Source organism: Strix uralensis, chromosome 9 (assembly GCF_047716275.1).
Source record: "Strix uralensis isolate ZFMK-TIS-50842 chromosome 9, bStrUra1, whole genome shotgun sequence".
In the NCBI taxonomy this organism is placed as follows: domain Eukaryota; kingdom Metazoa; phylum Chordata; class Aves; order Strigiformes; family Strigidae; genus Strix; species Strix uralensis.
The window spans coordinates 31,185,013-31,206,460 of NC_133980.1; the positions used below are offsets into that span (position 1 = coordinate 31,185,013).

Genomic DNA, 21,448 nt, shown 5'->3' on the forward strand with positions numbered 1-21,448 from the left:
GTCTTTCAAATCTCTGCCTATTTTTCCCCCTAGGCAACCACCAGCAGCACAAAATAAATGACAGTAAGGGGAGTGGATTGCCGTGCTCTTGACGCTAGTCTCTGGATTTTAAGCAACCATCCCTCCAAGTAATCATATTTGTTCTTGTTCCAAGAGCTGAGCTGCATTACACCGTGCTTGTTGCAATTAGAGAGCTCCACGTACTGGCACAGAGCCTGGGCCAGCACATGGGGCACCGGGCTGTCAACCTGGAGCCTTGATGGTCCTTTTCTCTTTAGTTTCCCCAGACATCGACAGTATTTTGATATTTAGGCAGGTGCCCCCTTCGTCCCTTCATGGTCCTCTCCCTCTGTCAGCTCCTCTGAGGCCTGGATGGGGAAAGCACAAAGCGTGGTTGTGGTAAAGAAGGGAAGTCGGAAGCAGAGAGATTTTTGCCACACAGGGTGATTTTTCTGGATGGGAGTGTTCTCTTCACCTGATGCTGAAGCACATGTGAGAAAATGTTTATGGAAAGGTGTAGGAAGTCTATTACTAATATACTCCAGCTGTTTTGGGGACTGTTTAGAGAAAAGATCTTGGTGGAAAGATATAAAAGGTGGGATGGGGTGGAAAAGACTTTCCTCACTTACATCTTTGCCATGCAGCTACCTGGGCTGAGGACTAGTGGGGATTTGTCAACTCTGCAGTCAGGCGTAAATCAAGCTTCATAACCTTGCAAGTGCAAAGCATTAGGAGCAAGTGATTTTACATTAACCACTAAATATTGCAGCTGTTAAAGAACATTTACGATCCACACAAGGTGCCTGAACAGAAATGAGCTGTAGCATCTCCTGCAACATTGACTGTAAGCACACTAAAACCATCACTCTGCTGTCAGTCATTTCCATCTGAGAGGGGAGACCTGGCACTCAGAGGAGCATCAGCCCATCCTTCGCACAGCATCCTGGGCTGGCCTCCAGCTCGGCTTAGAGCCACAGGTCCTGGTACCTCCAAACCCCTCCTCTTTGTGCTTCCTCTGTATTCTGCTCTTTAGCTCTGACTGCAGTGTGGTGTCCCATCCTGTGGCACTGTTGTTCCCACCGGAACAAGTGGTGGTAAAAGAGGAGGTCACAGATATTACCCAGTGATTTGACCAATGTTAAATGACCACCTCACTGTTGCTCACAGGTGTGTTCTGTGGAAAAGGCACAAGCCCACAGGCAACGCTGTGCAATTGGTTGTGGTGGAGATTATGGCGACATTGCAGCCTTCTTCCCAAAACTTCAGTGTGATTAAACCTGGACAACTTTGTTTCCTTTTCCTGAGCAATTCCTCTGGACTGTACATTGTTATCACCAACCCCAAGAGATGGCCCAAGCCTCCAACCTAATGAAGTTTTCATTTCCTTCTGCTTTCCTACCACCAGGCCAGCCAAGACATGCATTGTGCTGGGGAGATTTGCTCGGTCCAAGATTGTGCTTCAGATAAGAGTTTGGATGATTATGATTAATATAACTGCTTTATTTGTCTGACAGGTGGACTGATAAATAGATATTGTTGCTAGGCCTCTGTTCCTTCCTGATATGATAAGCAATACAGACAGCCTGAAATGCTGATGTTTCTGGGAGATCTCTGAAACAAGAGGTCAGGGCAGTCCATGCCTTGCCCTTCGATTGTACTTGGATAAAGAACTTCAGTCCTTTAAGTGAAGAGTGGTGATCTCATCAAGACCTGACATGTCCTTAGTTTCCAGCAAGGAAAACAAACAAAACCTCACAGTTTTGAGAATATAGTCCAAACATAGCTGAATGCTCATAAAAGGGCAGAGAGTCTGCAGATCCAACAGAAAAAGTAGCTTAAAATGTCACCAGAAGCTGTTAAAATCTTTGGTGAGATTTTCCCCCTTATCTGATCTCCATTTATCATTCTTTCTGTCTTTACCTGACATGAACAGATGAAATTTTGGACTTTCTCAGCAAGCAGATACCCTGCCAGCAGTGGCCTGTCCTGGGCTGAACAAACCCCTGGCTCCTGAATCTCCCCTGCCCCAGGTGAGCACCAGCCACGGCTGCAGGAAGGCTCCGTCCCATCTCGGGAGTAGCCCCAGCTGCAGACGGGCACATTGTCCTGCAGTTGTGATCCTTGCACAGCTCTGCGGAGCTGCGCTGCCTGTCCTGCAGCCACGGGGACACCAGCGTGCTCAGAGCAGAGAACAGACCAGCAAGCTCTCGGCCTCAGTGTTGAAAACCCTCTTGCTTCACTTTGCATTACTAACCCATACCATGCAGCCATGCGTCACTGGGACCCACCAATCCCCTCCTTGAATCCTCTGCTGGTCGCTGAGCCATCCTCCTCCTCCCAAGCTCTATAAATCCTGTGCCAGCTTTGCTGTCTGTCTGCGTGTGGGTGGGTGGCTGCTGCTGCTGTGTTGGCTGGGAGCTAGTGATTGGGAAGGTCTTTGTGCAAATTGCTTGAGAATTATGTGTACAGGAATCTCACAGCAGTAGCTTTCAGAGACTGTATTGTTAATCTGTATAACTCAGACTCCAGAGAAGATTAGCAATGCTGATTATAACTTGCCTATCTCATTTAAGCAGCTCATTTAATATAGGCCCTTCTTGCAAAAGTGTCTGGGAGCCTCCCATTTCCTAACTAATTTTTCTTCTTAGTAGTGGAGCGAACGCTGATGTTTCATTATATTGATCAGGAACTTCTGGAGGTAGATAGACAGGACCTCTGTCTGTGGAGGGAGGTAGATGAGGGGAAGCCAGAGTCTGCTGCAGAGCTTGGGAACCTGTAGCAAGACTAATGTGCTAAAACAGGCACCATTCTCCACTCAGACCGTGCATCATTGCCTGTTGTCAAAGTGTGAGCTGACTTAGGTACTCTCCTTAATGATGAAGAGTAGGTCTTTTTAGCCATAATTGAGGGGTTTTTTTCCAGAGGTTGATGACCTCAGGATGAGATCAGCTTTTGTCTATTGTGTGTTCCTCTCCATCAACCTCCAAAGAATCCTAGATGACTAGGTTCTATGTACAAACTGAAATTGGGGTAAATTAGTGCCAGATGAAAACCAGCCATGCACAGGTAAGCACTTACCCTCTGATGTACGTCTTACCCTGTGCCTTGGGGCTAGGAGGAGTCTGAACAAACTGTGCTCTTTTAGTGGAGTAGCTTTGGCCAAGTCCAGGCTCTTTTGTGCTGTCTGGCCACGAGAGACAGGGCAAATGCTGTGTCCTTTCTCTGGTTAGTTAAGGCTATTAGGAACTTTGCTCTGAGGTTAAATAGCTTTGCAGCAAACGTTGGAACAGTTAAAGGTTTCTATTTCTTCCTAGGAGCTCTGTTGAATACCCAGCACTCTCCAAAGGTGGTACTGCTTATTTCAGAAAAAAATTACATTGGTACATGGCAGTTCAGGGGAAGCAAGAGCTTTGCAGCCTGCACAGCAGCCCGTATAGGGGGGCCAGGCCACAGCTGAGGGCAGAGACCCCTCAGTTCCTGAGCTGTGCCTACCCACCCAGGTGTCCTGTGTGAGTCATTAGTTCCCACACTGATCTCAAGTTCTCTGTTGATATTATTCCTGTATTTGCTGTCTGCAGCTGGAAGCTCAGTGTTTCCAGAGGACTGTCTTTGGTCCCTCCTGTTGTCAGAAATGCCTAAGCCTGGGTGGGATGGGATCTGTGGCTGCAGGGTAACGTACAGGGTGCCAGGTCCTTGGCTGGCTTCATTCAGTCCATGTGTGCTCTGACTCTCAGGCACTGGTGACGGCCTAAAGAGCAAGTGACTGTGTTTTGGAATTAGATGCAGCTTTCTGGGGTCTGTCCTTTCTAGCCTGCCCACAACAGCAGCTAGACTCCCTGGAAGGGGTTGGGTGATGGGAGAGGGGAGGAGGTTAACATCCCAGTGCAGACCTTGCTGTCATCAGGTCTGGGATCAGCTTAGTTGCCCTCTACTCTTTGAACAGCCAAATCTCTCCCCTCAATCAGGCTTTAAGGGAAGATTAAGTGCTCAAAAGCACTATTTACATTTCAAAAACTAACCAGGGCCTGGTGTGAGATCAAAGTGAAAGTGGAGTTTAGGTGTATTGATCAGATGCCCACAATGGTTTCTGCTTTCCTGTATCTTGTAAAGGATCAAAGAAGAGTTTGGAAATGTAAAAACTGTCAGCATGGTTATTTTTTTCTAGGTAAAAAGAATTTCTAATCCCAGATGCTTGCCTCAAAGAGAAATCATTCCTTTGTGGCATTCCCTGGATTAATTAGTGACTACACCTTACATGCATGGCACTTGTCTCTTCCCACCCCAGCCTCAGGAACTGAGCTGGACAGGGACATGGGGCTGATCGCTGGGTCACAGCCAGTTCATTCCAGGACACTGACAGCAATCATTATTTCTGCTGTTGGAGCCATTTATTAGAGCATAGACTGATCAATTTGCACTGGAGGAGATCCTACTCCCCCTCCCGAGTAGTGACTTATAAATTTCCCCTGCCTCAAATAAAGACCTTCATCCCCTTCTGCAAAATCATGGTGTGACTTTGCCCTTACAGGGGCTCCCGTGCTGGGAGGACAGGGCTGTCCCAGTGCTCCCAGAGCTCCTGTTCTATGGAGTTAAGCAAACACTGAGCCTCTGCCCCCACCCTGCAGCCATCCTGCCTGAGACTTTGGTTTGGGGGTGACTGCCATGTGCCAGCCCAAGCTCCCCTCTGGGCTTGTGCCGCTTCCCAGAGGTTGTGAAGGATTCCCAGTTCTCAGCCCTCTCCTACGGCGCTGCTGAGTGATGCTCAGGCTCGTGAAATGGTCTCCTTGCTGGTCACCTAATGGCATGGCAGGGTTCCTTCCCTGGCTGGGTGATTGCTGCACAGCTATTGAGAACAACAGGTGCCCACACTATGTAATCTTGAACTCTCAAGACTGGGGGATTTAAAAAAATAATTCTTTAGCTGTTGGAATGGTTTCTGTAACAATCTCAGCACTGCAAAACCTAAAACCAGCCTGGCCCTTCAGCCTCCTCTAATTGCACAGATTTTACTCCGTACTGTAACATCCAGTAAGCGAGGACTTGCTGGTCACAGTCTAGCGGACAAGTATGTGTGGCCTCACAACTAGTTTCTGATTAAACCTTGCTACAGCCAGAAAGCAAAGGTCGTGGTGTCTGAGCCCCAGAGGCCAAGCTTGCGCTTACCCTGCAAAACTACTCACCCAGCCCACTGCTTTCCATTGCAAGTCCCTTTGGTTTTTATGTAGCTTAGCAGAGACTTTGGGCTGTGGTTGAATAATTGATCAAAACCATTCAGGCTTCACAGACTTGAGCATAACTTCTTGAGAAGTTTCATTGCCACACAATGCTTTAAAATTAGAGAAGATTTGAGCCTCACTGCAGCTGGGTGTTTGGTATCTGATCTCGCTGGAGCTCTTAAACTATGCATCATCCTTGCCAAATCTTCCATGGTTTGTGTATTGCAGCGATGTGAATGCATTCAAAAAGAGCTTTTCTCTTATAAAAAGGACTTTACGTTTTAGTCCCTTTCCAATGCGTTCTTTTGGGTGATTCAGAGGATGTTGAATTCTCTGAACATGATCATTTAAGGAAAGGCCTGGGTCTTTAGCTGCAGTGAAAGACAAAGGTCTGTAGTTCCAGCACTAGCTACAGAGGACATGATTTCATGTCCATTTTGTGTGGCAGGCTTTATAAACAGCACACTGAGGATGTTAGTCAGTCCTTGTAGGAGTTTATCCTCATCCTCCCAGCTTCCCAGCTGTGCTGTGTGGGGAAATTACACCGGTGAATATAGAGTTGTATGTGGGTGTATGTATTCATACATGTGTATGTGTCTCACCCCTGACAGGGGAGATGGGGAGGGGGAGAGAGCGGCTGCAGGTGTCCTAAGTGACTACTAGCATTCACCTTAGCAAAGCTTTTAGGCAGGTTAACACAACCTGCCCATCACCTTCCCAGTGCTGGGCAATGAGTAGAGACACAGGATTTACACAGAACAGGACCTGGTGTGTAAAACAGCCCACAGATCTGACATGAAACCATTCGCCGACAGTCTGTGTTGTGAAAGTCCCCGTGGCAAAGTGGCTCCTTGTGCAGTCTGAACCATGAGGTATGGACGGGTCACGAGTGTAGATGTACACACTTGTTGGGGTCAGACATCTATAAATAAGATCTGATGTGAACAAAAGAAACACTAGTAATGCACTTGTGTGCATTATAGTGTATGGATGTGTATTTAAGAGCCACAGACGTGCACACCTCGTGGGTTTTATTCCTGCCATGTAATTCAGACAGGCTTCAGCACTCCAGGGGTTTCATCTGGGGTCTGCAGTGGAAGAGCCACGGCAAAGCTCCCTGTGTGAGATGAGGGATGGTGCCCAGCATGGCCCTCGCAGCACCACAGCTGGCGTCACCATCCTTGGTTGTGCTGCAGCAGATCTGAATAATGGGAAGGCTCATGAAAGCTCCCTTTATTCCCTGCTTAATCCCGATGGTGTCTTATGGAAGACAAAAATTATGAGCCACTGTAGAAAGGTTTGTTGGCCTTTACGCCTTGTTACAGATACAGGCACAAAGTGACCACGCGGCCGGTGGAGGACAGGTATTGTTCCCCCGGCTGCTGCTTGGGAAACGCACTGTAAAGCAGAACAAACATCCCAGTTTTTGAATTTCTTGCCTCCTACCGATCTGTCTTGCTCTCCCCCACCTATGGACACTAGTTCAGCACTAGAAAGAAGCTTAGCTCAGTGGTGACTTGTTGTTTCTCTTTAATTCATGCAAATGTTCTTTTTAACTAGCTTGGAGTCTTAAACAGCCTCTGGGCAACCTTTTGTGTTTATGATTATTGAAACAAAAGTTTATTTCCTTTAAGCACAAAACAATCGGGGAGTAGAGGGAAAGAGCCAGTTTTCTTTTCTTGCAAATACGGTAAATTTAAAGGTCAGGTACAAGTTGACATACCAGTGGGCAAGTCAACACTTGGAAGAATTCCTCAGAATAGCAATAAAAAGCTTTGCAGCCTCACAACAGCACACTTTTTTTTTTGTCTGTCTGTATCTGGAGTCATAAAGACCTTACAGAGTCTGAGTCGAGCTTTGGTTTGGACTGAGGTTTCGCTGCTTTGGTGCCTGCAGGGATGTGTGCAGATACCCCACAGCAGGTGCAGCAAGAGCCCTGCTGCCATGTTGGAGCTGGAGTACCAAGTTTTACTAAAAGTTTGAGTACAGGCACTCAGACGGCCTCAAAACCTAGCCAAGGGTGAAGCTTGTGCTGCAGCCTAGCATCTTCCCACAACAGATGTGGCTCCAGATCCACCCCCTCCTCATTTCATACATAGTCCAATTCCCACTACATCTCTGTCTTTGTCTTCAGAGTGGTGAGAGAGCACTGACACACGTCAGTGTGCTGATCAGCCCGGAATGGAAATGCTAACTGGTTTTCCCAGTGTATATGCTGCAGTGCTGTAAAGATAGATGTGGTCTCTGAACCCTTGATGTCCTGTGATTGCGAGGCATGTGCTGGCTCTCTGGGGACACCGCAGCAGATGTTTTATCAGTGGGCAGGTGTAACCCCTGCTCTGTGACATGCGACTCAGCTCCAGCTCCCTGCCAGAGTGCTGATAGCTCCCTCCCAGCTACGTGGTGGTGCAACAACTGGAAGTGCTTGATCTTAAGGTACTAATGCTGAAGGGCCAGGTGAACACACTGTGAAAGGGTTGTTCACCCTGGGAAATGGATTTGAATCCTTTAAACTGAACGCCGTGGTAGGTACAAAGCCAACCTTCTTCCTCTTGCACAGTGGAGTTAATGTGTTTGCATGCTGAGCACTTGCTCTGCACTCCCTCGGTGGGTTTGGGTAAGGCTGACGGTTTCATGGTCGCTCGCACAGCGCGGGGCAGCCTCCACTGCCTCAGCATTGCCTCTGTGGGACATTTCTGCTCAGTGAGCTGCCTCAGGTGGCCGGGTTAAATGTGTTCCCCAGCTTCTTCTTTGATTTTTAGCTTTAACTCAGTTAAGGTCAGTTTGGAGCAGCTGTCCTGGCTCAGGCTTTTACTCCCTCTGACAGTGGTGGCCAGCAGCTGCCAAGAGCAAAGTATGAGAATATGGAAGGTGCATCGTGCTGACTCCCCTGAGCGCTCCCACAGTGACTCGTAGGGTTTCCTAAACCTGAGCTGCTTTGTGCTTAGGATCTCTTCAGGGCCTGTCTTCCCTAGTTCTGAAATCATGCAACTCTCCTACAGAAACCTGTGGCAGAGCTGCACATCGTTGTTACGTGTATGAAGAGCTTCCTCTTGTTTTCAAGCCTGCTGCCTGCTAATTTTAATTGACATCCAAGAGTTCTCTTATTATGGGCAGCAAACACCCTTTTCTCCTTACCATCCATGACTCTTGTGTTTTCACAGATGACTTCCCCAGTTGTCTCTCCTCTAACCCTCAGCCAGCACGAGAAGAAACTGCATGGAGCCAACGTCCTAAACTTCCTGCAACAGCCACTGACAGGGATGACAATCTTATTTTGCACCAAATGAACTGAGCTCAGCATCTTTCCCTGTGTTCTCGGTATGCCAACATCAAAGACAGAGGCCCTTTGCTCACAGACCATCTGTGTAATAGATCACTCTGACACCAATTCACTTGTTCTTCTAGCCATTCGGAGAGACATGTAAAAAAGAAAACTAACATGGCCTCTAAAATCAATGAGCCAGTAAATAGAGGGCTATAAATAATCAGGAGAAAGGATTTAATTAGCAACAAAACTCACTTGCAGTACACTGGATGCTTATGGCAGCCTCTAGTCTGAAACCGCCTGGCGTGCTCTGCCTTACTCTGTCAGTCACTGGCGTGATCTCTTCTCATGCCCATAAAGACAGAAAGACTAAGTTGCATTTTGGGAGCTTTTCACTCCCCAGCACTGTGCTGTGTGATGGCTGTCTTGTAGGTCTCTACGTTGATGCTGCTCAGAGCAGCATCAAACCCCTGAGAGCCCAAGGCCAACAGGAGAGCAAAGCTCTCAGCGGTGTGTGCTCACATCTGGAGGCAATGCTGTGCCCACTGCTGTCAGCAGTGGCTGTGCAGGTCCTGAGCCACTCACTACCTGGGCACAGTGCAGGCAGGATGGCAGAGATGGTGCCTGCCCTCGTTCCTGTAGGCTGGGGGTTTGCTGAGCAAGTCCCAGGCACATGCCCACTGCACTTGCCATGCTTTTAGAAACCAGTGTGGAGAAGTTGAGCGTTCTCTGCAAGCTGATGGTGGTCTGTGCTGCTGCTAGCAGAGTTTTGCTTGGCAAAATCTGGATATGAATCCAGACCCAGATGGAATTACATCCAGCTGGATGTGAATCCAGCCTCTGCTAGGTTGTATATCCCATGGCAGATCCACTGGGTATGAGCAAGGAGGGATTTATCTCTGCAGAGCATCAAAGCCTGGTGACCAGAACTGCTGTCATCCATTCCTGGACTTACCACTCCCTTCGTGCAAACATGGGCTGCGTACCTGGGACTGGAGGAAAGTGTCTGGATTTCTGAACATGGTCAGTTTTTTCATTGTTTGCCTGCTGGTATCACAGCTTACTGATAACACAGTAGGTGAAGATAGATCAGCAGAGAACCCAAAATGAGGTTAAATTGAACCCAGGGTCTATGATTTGATGCATCTCTGGCTTGAATTTAAGGAAAGGTTTGATAGATCCCCAACGCATTCTGGCAGACTATCCTGGAGTCTGCATCTCAGGCAGAGCTGCTGGCTGAAAAGAGATCATTTCATCAAGGAAGCTTTCCGCAAAGCCCTGTGTTTTCTTTACTTTGCACCTGTTTGCTTCCTTACCCATAGTTCAGTTTTCTCCTTATCAGTCCATGTTTGTGAAATCACCTCAGATTTTCAAAGGAAAACATTTTGTTGAGCAGCATCAACCCTCAACTCCTGAATTTTCTGTGAATTACTTCACTGATCTGAGGTATTCTATATCATGTGTCAGTAAAGAGTAATTTTATTATTAGAAGAATGATTCCATTATGTCAAACCAGAGTGTAAAGATCCCTGTCTGTGTTTTACTGCCTTTATTGAGTACCCAGCCATATGCCTCTTTAGTATCCACGTGCTATTTGGTTTTAATGCTTGCATCTGCTGGTGACTTGAGCAAGGGCCAAAGGTTCAAAATTGAAACTCAGGAACCCTCTACTATTAAAAGATTTTATTAGCCATAAATCTGTTATAAAGTGCCTGTGTTGACAATAGGGAATAATATAATCAAACCTCTCTCCCCACCAGTGACAGCCCTACTCTGCTGCAAGGATCCACATGAATTAATCTGTCCTGTTAACCATCCCAGAGTAAGTGCCTTTCAGGAGAAGAAAATACTTGAGCAAAATACAAAGAAACATCTGTGCTCTTACAAATACACCCTGCTTCCCATAGGGGCACTTTCATAAATAGTTGATGCTCCATTCCAGTACGAATCTCCTGGGCCATGTACTTTGTGTCGTTGCTGTCTCTGGTGCAAAGCAAACTGCAAAATGTTTCAGCATAAGAATAGTGGCTGTGTGCTTGCTTTGTGCTGGTTAAAGGAGAGTATGCAGGGCAGATGAGATCGCTCTTGTACTCCATGTCTCGCTATTGCTTGTTTGGTTTGGGGTTTTTTTCTACCTTGGGAGAAATTTGATTAACTTCAGTCACAGCCTGCTTGAGTAAAGTTAAAAAGTTAAAGTTAAAAAAACATAAAACCCTGATCATGGGGACTTCTCTGCCTGTGACCCTCTGCACATGCAAGAACGGACTGTCCTGTGCATAAAGTTACTGCTCCCAGAGGTATTTGCAAGACTTTGGGGCTGGGAGGAGCTGAATTTCATGCTGATTTCCAAGATGTGCCAGTCCTGTTTCCACCTCAGCCACAAGCTCTTTGGGCGACTATTTGCACCTAAAGGCTGCTAATTCCTTTTCTTAAAAGACTGTGGTATTGTTCCTATGACGAAGGCTATTCCAGCTTGGACATTTCCTCCTCTTGCCTGTAAATGTCATGGGAAAATGTTACATTGCAGCCTGACAGCCCTTCACAGTTACCATTCAGTATTAGCAAACCCTCCTTTGTCTCCCCTGTCCCTTCCTTTTGCAGTCTCTATAATCATAATCCCAAACTGGTGCTTACAACTGCATGGTACCTTAGGTGCACACTGAAATAAAAGTCTAATTGCCATCAAACTTGGGGGAACGAAGCTCTTTCTGTAGTAACAAAAGGGTAAATGAGGAGAGGACTAAACACCATTCTCAGTTACTCCTCTAAACACAGAGAACCTGGACATTTTAATGGCACTGTTCTAGATGTATACCAGCACAGCATTTTAAAAGCTTGCTTTAAGGGATTAAATGAACATGATTCTGAGAGAGAAGGCTACCAAAAATAAAATAAACCCCATTGCTACCTAGCTCCTCAAGTCCTAGGCGGCCAGGCTCTGACTGCTCGGTGGCAGAGTCCGAGCAGTCCTGTAGGTGCAGCGAGCTGCCCCCCACTCTGCATGGGGCTGTCTGCCCCTGAGCCACCACAGCACCAGTTTGCAGAGAACAGGAATGTGATTTCAAACCTTTCCGGTCCTTTTATTCAGGTTTATGTTTCCAGAACAGCTCTGGAAACTACATCCAGCACAAAAGCAAATGACAAAAGCAGGCAATGCTTTTATAGCTTAGAAACACAGACAGAGGTGACCTCCTGCCGGCAGTACAGCTGGGCACTCGGATGGAGCACATGGAAGCAGGAAGTTCATATCCTTTCTCCTTCTACCTTTGATGCTGTGGTTGTGCTCAAGAAAAAATATTTCATTGTCCAGTAGTAAAAGCTGAAATTATTGTCCTGCCTCAATCTGTCCATTAGCTCCCTAAAAATTATGTGAGACAGAAAACAACATTGTGAGTCCATGGTGAATGATGGGTGGAAAGTACACAGGTACCTCCCAGAAAATTTTCTGCAGAGACAGAAGTCCTGGCACCCTGCCTCCATCTGTCTGTAAGCATGCACAATTAAATGTAAAAGTTTGTCTTGTGACTGACCACTACTGCTCTTACAAAACCCAAGAGTTCTGTAGTTCTGGCATGAAACTGAGATCTGCTCTTGAAATGTCATGAGCAGTGTACCAAGACCCCGTTTCTTCCTGCCTGCTAACACTGCCAGTATCTTGCTGGCTGATCAGTTCTTTTTCTTCACTCTGGAAGCCAAAATAACAATAACACCCCCCCCACCACCACCATGGTTTCGGTTTTGTTTCCTCTATTGCCTCATTTGTGTTTCTCCTGTATTAAATTTTGGATCTGACCCTAGTAAGAAAACTTATGCACCACGAAAATTTAAAAAGATTGATGAAACAGGTCCAAAAAAGTGGACAAAAGACTTTAATTCCTGTCCAGCATGACACAGAGAGAATACACCAAATCATGAAACAAGTGAAATCAGATGGAGAACACTATTGGTGGGATGTATTTACAGGCTATTCCCCACCAGCTACCAAAATCTTAAATATACTGACTCACACGATATTGATATTACTAATAATTATGGTGCATCCCAGCCCGCCCCGGCACCGCCCCCGGTGCCTCTCTGCGCGCCCCAGGACCGGCCGCCGGTACCTCGCTGCCCGCCCCAGGACCGGCCCCCGGTGCTTCGCTACCCGGCCCGGGACCGCCCCCGGTGCCTCTGTGCGCGCCCCAGGACCGTTCCCGGTGCCTCTCTGCGCGCCCCAGGACCGGCCGCCGGTACCTCCCAGCCCGCCCTGGGACCGCCCCCGGTGCCTCGCTACCCGTCCCGGAACCGAAACCCGGTGCTTCGCTGCCCGTCCCGGGACCAGCCCCCGGTGCCTCTCTGCTCGCCCCGCTTCTGGACCCCAGTGCCTCCCAGCCCGCCCCGGGACCGCCCCCGGTGCCTCGTTGCCCGGCCCGGGACCGCTCCCGGTGCATCCCAGCCCGCCCCGGCACCACCCCCGGTGCCTCTCTGCGCGCCCCAGGACCGGCCGCCGGTACCTCGCTGCCCGCCCCGGGACCGGCCCCCGGTGCTCGCGCTGCCGGGACCGTACCTCGACGGCGCTGCCCGCCCAGGAACCGGCCGCGGTGCCTCCCAGCCCGCCCCGGGACCGGTCCCCGGTGCCGCGCTGCCAGGACCGTACCTCGACGGCGCTGCCCGCCCAGGAACCGACCCCGGTGCCTCCATGCCCGCCCCGGCACCGGTCCCCGGTGCCTCCCAGCCCGCCCTGGGACCGCCCCCGGTACCACGCTGCCCGCCCCGGGACTGGACACCGGTGCCGCGCTACCCGCCCCGGCACTGCCCCTGGTGCCACGCTCCCCGGACCAGACCACGACGGCGCTGCCCGCCCAGGAATCGGCCCCGGTGCCTCCCTGCCCGCCCCGGGACCGGACACCGGTGCCGCGCTACCCGCCCCGGCACCGGACCTCGACGGCCCTGCCCGCCCCGGCACCAGGCTCCGACGGCGCTGCCCGCCCCGGGACAAGCCTCCGGTGCCTCCATGCCCGCCTCGGGACCGAACCCCGGTGCCTCGCTGCCCGCCCCGGGACCGCAACTCGACGACGCTGCCCGTCCCGGCACCGGCCCCCGGTGCCCCCATGCCCGCCCCGGGACCAGACCCCAGTGCCTCCCAGCCCGCCCTGGCACCGCCCCCGGTGCCTCGCTACCTGTCCCGGGACCGAAACCCGGTGCTTCGCTGCCCGTCCCGGGACCAGTCCCCGGTGCCTCTCTGCTCGCCCCGGTTCTGGACCCCGGTGCCTCGCTGCCCGCCCCGGGACCTGTCCTCGGTGCCTCCCAGCCTGCCCCGGGACCGGCCGCCGGTACCTCGCTGCCGGGACCGTACCTCGACGGCGCTGCCCGCCCAGGTACCGGCCGCGGTGCCTCCCAGCCCGCCCCGCGACCGGCCCCCGGTGCCTCCCAGCCCGCCCCGGGACCGGCTCCCGGTGCCGCGCTGCCCGCCCCAGGACCGGCCGCCGGTACCTCGCTGCCCTCCCCTGGACCGGCCCCCGGTGCCGCGCTACCCGGCCCGGGACCGCCCCCGATGCCTCCCAGCCCGCCCCGAGACCGGACCCCGACGGCCCTGCCCGCCCCGGGACAAGCCTCCGGTGCCTTGTTGCTCGCCTCGGGACCGAACCCTTTTGCCTCGCTTCCCGCTCCGGGACCGGAACCCGACGCCGCTGCCCGTCCCAGCACCGGCCCCCGGTGCCTCCCAGCCCGCCCTAGGACCGCCCCCGGTGCCTCGCTGCTGGCACCGGCACCGCCACCGGTGCCTCTCTGCCCGCCCCGGGACCGGACCCCGGTGCCGCGCTACCCGCCCCGGGACCGGCCCCCGGTACTGCGCTGCCGGGACCGGACCTCGACGGCGCTGCCCGCCCCAGGATCGAAGCCCGACGGCGCTGCCTGTGCCGGGACCGCCCCCGGTTCCTCGCTGCCCCTCCCGGGACCGAAACCCGGTGCCGCGCTACCAGCCCCGGCACCGGTCCCCGGTGCTTCCCAGCTCGCCCAGGGACCGGACCCCGACGGCGCTGCCCGCCCCGGGACCGGACATCGGTGCCGCACTTCCCGCCCCGGCACCGGTTCCAGTGCCGCGCTGCCAGGACCGGCCCTCGACGGCGCTGCCTGCCCCGGGATAGAACCCGGTGCCTCCCTGGCGTTCCCGGGACCGGACCCCGACGGCGCTGCCCGCCGCGGGATTGAAGGCCGACGGCGCTGCCTGTCCCGGGATCGGTCCCTGGTGCCGCAGCCCGTCCTGCACGGGGAGGTCGGGGGCAGCCCGCTGGGACGGCTGGGGCCGTCGAGGCGCCGGCCGAGGCTCTCGGAGCCGGGCTCAGCGCGCTTGGGGAAGCTTGTTCCCCGCCCCCGGCACGGCCCTTCCGCCCCGCCGTCGCTCGGGCAGCCGGTGCCGGTGCCGCCGCACGCCCCGTCCGTGCCCTCGGTGACGGCCGCGAGTGGAGGTGCCGCGGGGGGGCGGGTAGAAGTACAAAGTTCGTTGCAGGTGTGTCTGTGAGTTCGGGGCCGGGGGGAACTGAACTGCTGCTCCCGCTCCGGGCAGCGCTTTCCCGGCGCTGGGGTTGGGTTTTCTTGCCCCGCTGCAGGAGAGAGCGGGGAGGGCAGCGGATGGTTGGAGCGGGGATCGCTGCCCGGCCCTGCCCGCCCCCCCGGGTACGCGGGGTGGTGGGACCCCTTTGTTATCAGCTACAGTGACTGTCTAGGGTGATGTCGTGAGCCTCAGAGCAAAAGTGCTTCTGGAGAACCGCGGCAATCAGTTATTGCTGTGAAAGGTGCTCTGGGGCTGTCTGAGGGGAACAAGCTGTGGGGTGCAGAGGGGTTTTGCTGGCCTGAGCGTTCAGGCCTGAGTAGGATAATTTAAAACCAAACAACCCACGTGACTTTAAATATGAAGTGTTAATGTGGTTCGAAGGGGGCTATTTTCCTTCTGTTACACCACCTGAATTACCCTGGATCAGCCTCTTGCCCTCTGTCCTTCCAAAAGCCAGGCAGAGCCCCACACCAGGAGTCCCTCGATGCCATCAGCCGCGGCTCACCCAAGGCCACGGCCCGTCCTGCAGAGGGACGGCGGTGACGCTGCTGGAACCATCGCAGTGCTGTTCCTGGGGCACTGGCTGGGCTCTGCGCTGGGTGAGGAGCTCAGAGGAGCGGGTGTGCTGGGGCGGTGTTCATTGGAAGCAGGGAAGGGGCAGGGGTGGGGAGCTGCTCGATCCCGTTGGTCCGAGGGAATCCTCTGCAGCGGGGGGCTGGCGCAGGGACAGGGCACGGGGCTGGCAGAGAGCGCACTTGGACTTGGTGCCAGTGCCATGAGCTCCTGTGATGCTCCGGCAGCTCGTTTGTGACTGTTGCTGTCTCCTGTCTCAACAACTGGGATAACTGGGTGTGGGGGTGCAATTCTCACCCCTCCCTGCCCCTCCTGGTCAGGTGCTTGATGCTGGGTGTGATTCCCCCCACCTCCCCCAGCTGTGCCCCATCTGTGGAGATAAGGACTGAGAATGTCACCGAGCCTGGCTCCTGCCCTCCCGCCTGCTGGGGATCGGCTCTAACGGCCCCTCATCTCCTCAGGGCTGGGCACACCTGGGCTGGGGTGGGGCCAGATGGGAACAAGAACAGAGCTGCACATTCACCAAGTTCTTGTGCAGCTGCTGGGCGGCACCAGAAGGGACCTGGCAAAAGTCAATGATCTTGGACCCTCTAAACTGCGCCCCCCAGGGAGACCCTTGGAGCTCCCCTGGATCCCAGCGGCCTGTGACCAGCATCTGCCCTGAGCTGGAGCCTCGCAGGGACCAAACCCTGGAGGTGTCGTCTGCTGCCAGAGCTGAGGGCAGGCCGGGGCGAGGTGCCCCCGCTCGGGGCTCAGGGATGGCCCGCGGGGGAATGCCGAGGCCTCAGGAGGATTGGCTCTGCCCTCGAGAGGAGGGAAATGTTCTCTGAGCTCGCTGCTCTGTCACCCGCTCGGTCTCTGCTCATGGGGGGACGGACCCTCGTTTCCGGGTGTCTGTCCGTTGGTGGATGCGCAGGGATCGATGGGTCAGGGAAGGCACCGGTGAGGGAGGGAGTGTGAATCTGGGCAGTTCAGAGTCTGTGAATCAGTCGCTTTTCTTTCTTTCAGCATCTCGGAATTATTTTGTAATGATAAATTGCTGTTAGTGATTAATAAATCCAGATTTCCTGCTAAACCATCACCGTGTCAATACTATCAACCGCGACACCCAGTGCCCCCCAGTATGTCCCAGTGACCCTCTTAGCACTCCCTAATATATCCCAGTACGTCCCAGTAACCTACAGTATGTCCCAGTATCCACCCCAGTGCACGCCAGTATGTCCCAGTGCCCTACAATACATTCCAGTAACACTCCCAATGCCCCCAGTATGTCCCAGTGACTATCCTACCACTCCCCAATATATCCCAGTATGTGCCAGTGCCCTGTACTACGTCCCAGTAACCATCCCAGTGGCCCCCAGTATATCCCAATAACTCTCCTAGCACTCCCCAATTATCCCAGTATGTCCCAGTGCCCTGCAATGCATCCCAGTAACCCCCTCAGTGTGCCCCAGTATGTCCCAGTGCCCCCCAGTACATCTCAGGGACCCTCCCAGTGCCCCCCACTATGTGCCAGTGACTCTCCTAGGGCTCCCAATATATCCCAGTATGTCCCAGTGCCCTGCAGTACATCCCAGTAGCCCTCCCAGTGCCCCCACTATGTCCCAGTGTGGTGGTTTAGGCCCTGCTGGGACCTGAGACCATGCTGCCACTGCCTCTCCCCCACCCTCTGACCGGACGGGGCAGGGAGTGAAATACAAAGCCTGGGGCTGAGATAAGGAGACGTTTAATACAACAGTGTAACAACAACAAAACAAACAACAACAATAACAATAACAGTGATAACAATGAACAGAGCAGGAGATGTACCGATACAGCAGTGAGAGAGGCGACCTCACAAAAAGGGCGACTGCCAACCTTCCCGTGCTTGGGCACCCGGACCTGATGTCAGCATGGTAATGAATAACCCGGCTAGAGCTCCCTCCCACTGCTGGGGAAACTCAACCCTATCCTGGCTAAACCAGGACATAATCCACCCCTTTATTCTATACCATGTGCGTCACATCCAGCTGCCACTTAGCAATTAGCATTGACAAAGAAAAATTAACAAAAGCTCAGTATAACTCACGGTGTGTTTTCACCCACAATCAAGTCCCCTTGTGGTACCCGTCGGACCTCTCCATCCTTCTGCATCACCCACCAGGTGCACCCAGGTCCCTGAGCAAAAGCAATCCCGTGGATGGGTTTGCCTTTGCCCGGCGCAGGACTAACCCAGACCATTTTTCCCAGCAGGTCCCTCATGCGCACCACAGGGACTTTATCCCCGTCTACAACACGTGGAAGTTTTGACTGAGCCGGACCAGCTCGATTGGCAGATCCTCTCGTGTTGACTAACCAAGTGGCCTTTGTCAGATGTGTGTCCCAGTGTTTGAAGGTTCCACCCCCCATTGCTCTCTGTGTAGTTTTTAACAGTCCATTGTAGCGCTCGATCTTCCCGGAGGCTGGTGCGTGGTAGGGGATGTGGCAGATGTCAGCATGGTATTGAACTTCCCCCCACTGCTGGGGAAACTTAACCCTATCCTGGCTGAACCAGGACACAAGCACATTTCATTTTTGCCCACTGCCAAATCATTTGCAAACATACCTTCTCTCTATTGCTATGAGCTGTCAGGGACCTTTGAGGGGCTCCACGCAGGGAGTTCGGTAATTATAGAAATTGCTAGAAGGGTCCATCTGATGCTACAAGGCATGAAAAAATGTAAATAATGAGCCAGTGTCATCACCACACACAATTCTTTTTCACTTGAGCAACTATTTTTAAAAGCAAGAGGTCTGCTGAAGAGCACCACAAATACAGCCCTTTAGAGGACTGCAGTATCTTTTCATCTGCTCACTCGATCAGAAGGGAACCTTGTTTTAACAAATGTTCACTCAGCACAACAAGGGATCCAATCCAAGTCAGGGGCAGGAAAGCAAAGGCAAGGCTTCATGGACCTTCTTTCTCTCTCCACAAAGAAGGTAGCTCAGCTTTAATTCAAAAGCCAAAATCACGAAACTAAGACAACAATGGGTCTTGGCACTAATATTCTGCTCTTCCTAGTACGCAGGTTTCTCAGAGCTGATTCAATTGTAATGTCAAAGTAAGATCAGAGACCTAAAGCTGTTAGTGGCCTCATTGCTCCACGACTGACTGCTGCACCTCAGTGACTGGGATGACCGCACGGCTCGCAAAGCATGTCCTTAACCAGCAAAGCCCAGCCTGTGTGATAAGGTTGAATGAAACAGGGCTGTAATCTTAAGAGCAACTTCCCGAGCTGTGCAGCTACCCTTGGCACAAGGAAGGCTGCTTCCCACCCAAGGGCGGGGGAAGGAAGTGTGAGGTGGCTACAGCCACCCAGTTTTAATCTGTTGTCAAAAGACAAGTCAAATCTCCTGACGATATTAATAAACATTTCATGCTTGTGTCAAGCACAAAACGTTACATTTCCTTTATCTTACTAATAAATAACCTGAATTAACAAATCACCATTTACAGCAGGATAATTAACTTCTTGGTAAATAACCTGTTGGGTAAATCACAGACTCCTCCACTGCTGCACCTGTCCGATCTTTGACAAAGGTCTTTACTACCTGAAGGTAACTGGCAATCAATGACTTCACGACAAATTTCGCTGACAGGGCAAGGCAGCCGCCTTACAGCTCACCTCGATTTTCAAAGGCACCCACACCATCCCCCTCAAATACATCTCCCTTTCAAGAGGTTACCTACATTTTTATTATTTTTTAAAAAATAATTCTTAGGAGGTGGGTTTGGGAATTAATTACTTCAATTTCCTTCTTCCAAATCAAAAGAGCACAACTCAGCTGAACAATTCTTATTATATCTTCTAGAATTTCCGTTAAGAACACAAACATACTAATGACACATGTCATAATGAAGTCAAACTTGCATTTTAGAGCAGTTAAAAGTAAAATGCTATTAACAGTCCCGTGTCCAAATATTGGCCAGACTTACCTCAAGAATATCAGATTTGGCTGTCTTTACTTTTGCCCAAGTTTTCTTTAACCGAGACCCAGGACTCATGTTCATGCCAGCTTAAGATAAGAGAAAGAACTTGTAGGAATATTTAAAGAAAAAAAAATCTTTCAAGTAGCTTAGGGCAGTAAGTATTTCTGAAGTAAAGGAGCTATTAACAATAATAATTATTTTCAACACAGCTACTCAGAAATCAAACTCATCATTTTCTTGAAATTTCAACGTTAAAAACAACTTTGGAAACAAAATCAACATCTCTTACACAATGAAAGCTCTAATAAAATGCTCTGACATTATTTAATGTGGGTTTGATAAAACATGAATATACAGTAGAAAAGCACAAGTGAGTTCTCAACACCATCTCTCATGTCTTTCATTGAAAACTACACACATCTACAAAGTTTTCACATTTCACATTAAAAGAATATTCCCAATATTTTCCTATTAGATATAAAAAGGTGTGGAATTTTTAAACCACTATGATATATATGGTGTGATAGAAAGGATGGAAGATATCAACCCTCCATCTCACAGGAAGAGTTTCTATTCCAATTGAGCACTAAAGTTGGTTTCAAAAAGTGTGGATTTAGATCTCTGAACAGCTGCAATGAAAACTTTGTTTTTCTGTAATTTACACGATGGCAGTAAATACTTTCTGACACACATCACACTACAATACTGTTGAGCAGTTCTCCACCACTTCCCCTCCCCACTTCACACAGCCGAGCATGCTAAGGGGCAGACTTTTGTGTAAAGCACCGCGCTTCCTTTCTCTGGATTCAAACAAGGACGAAACACCTCAGGACACGTACTGACAAATAATAGCCATTAAGGAGTTGAAGTTGCCAATGTTAAAACATTCCTGTGCCACATCAATGAAATATTCTATCACTCTTGCTCTCTGCTTCTTCTTCACAGGCTGCAGGACGTGCCATTGGAGCGTTACGCTCTGCAGGAAACAGAGCACTCTGACCCCTCCCCAAAAGAAACAACACCCTTGTTCCTCTTTTCCACATACACCACAACTTCACACTGTGCTTAACATGCAGAGGACACCACACTGTTGTGTCCAGAAGCCTTCAGGACAACAAAGACAACCCAGATACCAGGCAGATAGAGAGCAAGGACAACAGGCAAAGAACTCTGCCAAGAAGAAGGGTATGAAGAACAGTAGAGCAGAGGAGGGGGTCAGCACAGAGGAGAGAAAAGATGCCTCCACTCACAAGGGGTATTCACAGGAGAGAAGAGCAGGCCAGACACACTCCTGTGCTAAGAAGGGCTAACCTAGCACAACGTCACCACTTTGTCAGATGAACAAGGCTGAGGCATGAGTTTGATGCCGAAAACACGGAACTTATTTCCTCTTCAGCCCTGCATTGACTGCATCCACATGGGAAAAAGAGCTGAGAGAATGAAAAGTCAAAGGGCACACTGAAAGGGCACCACACCTGAAAAGGCTTCAGAGGTTTAGACAACTAGATTAGACTAAACCTTTTAGCAGAAAAAGTCTTTGCTCACCATACAGATTTCTGTTGTAACCAAGTAACTGAGCCTGTTAAACCATTCCACACAGGCTTCCAGATTCCCGGTCTGTCTTTTGATCTCTGTAGCAGCTCTGCAGACAGAAGAAAAATAGCAACTTCTAGTGTAATCTTCATCTTTTTCCTGAGAGAGACCTTTTGGCTTCCCACCTTGTCATCCCCAAACACCATCAAGTAACCAGGAATAACCCAATTACCCAAAGTGACAAAAAGCCTGAGAGGGAAAGCAGCAGTGGCAGTATTCGAGCACGTGTAACTCCTTCCTGAGCCGTTGGCGCAGTAAAGCACTCCAGCAGGCGTGCAGAATTCATCGCCTGCTGTAAATCCTACCAGGACTTATGA

General features: G+C 51.2%; 1 long non-coding RNA gene and 1 pseudogene across 1 annotated transcript in view; one reads left to right on the forward strand and one right to left on the reverse strand.

Annotated features, from left to right (window-relative positions):
- Positions 1 to 21,448, forward strand: part of LOC141947209 (uncharacterized) — a 101,543-nt gene that overhangs the window by 64,500 nt on the left and 15,595 nt on the right. The window lies entirely within an intron of this gene.
- LOC141947208 (ras-GEF domain-containing family member 1B-like) overlaps positions 20,008 to 21,448 on the reverse strand; it is a 107,110-nt pseudogene continuing 105,669 nt past the window's right edge.